Source organism: Meles meles, chromosome 1 (assembly GCF_922984935.1).
Source record: "Meles meles chromosome 1, mMelMel3.1 paternal haplotype, whole genome shotgun sequence".
NCBI classification, from domain to species: domain Eukaryota; kingdom Metazoa; phylum Chordata; class Mammalia; order Carnivora; family Mustelidae; genus Meles; species Meles meles.
This window is the reverse complement of record NC_060066.1, coordinates 197251588-197254475: the sequence shown is the minus strand read 5'-3', so window position 1 is coordinate 197254475 and position 2888 is coordinate 197251588.

The window sequence follows — 2888 nt, the reverse complement described above, 5'->3', positions numbered from 1 at the left end:
CCTCCTCCTCTCTCTCTGCCTGCCTCTCTGCCTACTTGTGATCTCGGTCTGTCAAATAAATAAATAAAATCTTTAAAAAAAAAGTAGTAAGTGAATGGGTGACATGGAGGTGGAGCTACTCTTTTTTTTTTTTTTAAGACTTTATTTATTTATTTGATAGAGAAGGAGTTTACAAGCAGGCAGAGAAGCAGGCAGAGAGAGAGGGGGAAGCAGGTTCCCTTCTGAGCAGAGAGCCTGATGTGGGGCTCGATCCCAGACCCTGGGATCACGACCTGAGCCGAAGACAGAGGCTTAACCTACTGAGCCACCCAGGTGCCCGGAGGTACTCTTTAAACAAGAGAGAGGAAGATAACCCTGCCACTAGAGTGAGGAGGTAGCCACACATGGAATGCTGTTTCTGTTGTTGGTATTTTTGTTTAGTTTTGCTATTTATTTGTTTGTGTTTGTTTTTAAAGATTTATTTATTTGAGAGGGAGCATATGCACGCCCTTGCACAAGGGAGGGTAGGGGCAGAGGGAGAGGGAGAGAATCTTAGGCAGGCTCCATGCCTAGCGTTGAGCCTAATGTGGGGCTCGATCTCAGGATCCTGAGATCATTGACATGAGCCAAAATCAAGAGTCTGAGGCTTAACCAACTGAGCCACTCAGTGCCCCTACTTTGTAACTGATAGAGAGTGGAGCGTGTGTTTGCAATCTCTGTGAAAAGAGAGAGAGATAGGGCTGGCCATGGGCAGAAAGAGGACCACATCTTTAAGATGAGAGACAAGGATCGATGCAAATAGGGAGAAATTATGAGGTAGAAAGAAGGGAAGCTGAAATCAAGTAAGATAGTTCGAGTTTCTGTAAAGTGACAGGGCACAAGCAAAGGTTCAGGGTTGCAAAAGAACCCAGCTGGGTGGGACAACAGGAATCTACACTGAAACCAGTATGTCCAGTTTTTAATTTTGTTCTACAGCCAAGGAACAAGACAGGAGAAAGCCCACAACGTGGATCCCTCCAAGCGGGGGCTCATCAAACCCAGAATCTTTGGCACCACCGGCACGGCTGGGCAGCCTCTGGTGTGTGTAACCATTAGTGACCCTTGAGGTCAATGTTGTTACCTTTCCATCCTGCTGCATTATGGTTTTGTGGGTTTTTTTTTTTTTAGATTTTATTTATTTACTTGGCAGACAGAGTTCACAAGTAGGTAGAGAGGCAGGCAGAGAGAGGAGGAAGCAGGCTCCCCGCAGAGCAGAGAGCCCGATGTGGGGCTCGATACCAGGACCCTGAGATCACGACCTGAGCCGAAGGTAGAGGCTTCAATCCACTTAGCCACCCAGGTGCCCCTGGTTTTGTGTTTTTTTAAGATTGATTTATCCTAGAGAGAGCGAGATGGTGCAGAGGGAGGGGCAGAGGGAGAGAGAGAATCCCAAGCAGACTCCATGCTGAGCATGGAACCTGACCTGGGACTTGATCTTATGACCCTGAGATCATGACCTGAGCTGAAACCAAGAGTCGGATGCTCACCAACTGACTCACCCAGGAGCCCCTGCCTCGTGTATTTTGATTTTGTTTCTTACTCTCTCCTATACTAGTCTCTAGCTCTCTCTTTTCTTATACCTTTTCTTGGGTTTTCCAATAATCCCAATAGGTTCTGTGGTGGACAGAACCTAAGGCAACCCCCAGTGATGCCTGCTTCCTGGTCTTCACACAAGGGTATGTGATCCTCTTTTTGAGTTCAAGTGGGATCTGTAACTTCCTTCTAACCTATAGACTATGGCAAAAGTGATGGGAAAGTCATCACTCCCACTACATGCATAATAAGTTTCATTATGTGAAACTCAATCTTAGCAGACTGGGACTAGAGACTCTCCTGGGCCTGACAAAGTAAGCAGCTACGCTGGAGAGGCCCACATGGCAAGGAACTGCGGGAACCCCCAGGAACTGCAGATGGCCTCTGGCCCTGTTTTTGCTGCTTTGCTGACAGCCAGCAAAAACCCCATGCCCTGAGTCATACAGTCAAAAGCAAATAAGTTCTGCCCACAAACGCTGGATGGGCTTGCAGGTGGGTTCTTCCCCAGCTGAGTCTCCAGATGAGGATGCAGCCTCTCTGAGACCTTGATTACAGCCTGAGACTCCCAGCAAAGGATCAGCCTGACTGGGCCGGCGCTTCTGAGCTGGCACCTATGAGACACCGGTGTGTGCTGTTTTAAGCCACTAAATTTGTGACCAGTTGTTACACAGCAATTTCAACCCAAAATTCTTGAAAAATACTGGGGCCCTATGGCATCAACCCTATGTCAGCCCTGATACCTAGAAAACCCTTGGTCGGGATCCCAATCACAGAGCTGGCTGAGGGAGGTGAGAGGTTGTGCCACACACGCCTGCAAGGCACTTTGAACTTCAAGACAGTAGTTACCAGGCCCCTGGATTTGTTTCACAGCAGATTGTCCCCACCCCTACCCCAGCCTGTCCCCCGCACCCCCCACCCCGCCGCCTTTCCCCTGCCAATACCTCTCCAGTCAGTCCTCAGAGCTGAGTGAAGCTTGGCCCTGGAACTAGAGTCTCCGAAGTGGATTAAGAGGTCCACCCTTCGAATCCCGGCGTTCGTCAAGGTGCCTGGCACACACGGGACCCCCACCAAATGCTTTAACTGCAAAGCAACAGAAAGCTCCCGGGACGCGCATCTGCAGCCCCGTGGTCGTGCAGAGGGGACCGCCGCGGCTCTGGGTCCGCAGGGACAGGAGAGGGCCCCGCCGCGAAATGAGACCCCCGCCGGGCACGAGCGCCGTCCCGGACCCAGGCGGAGGGGGCGCTGCGGCGGGAGGCCGCGCCGGACGGGGGCGGGGCGGGACGGGGCGGGGCGGCGGCGGCGGGACCGCCCCCAGCGAGCGAGCGCCGCGCGCGCAC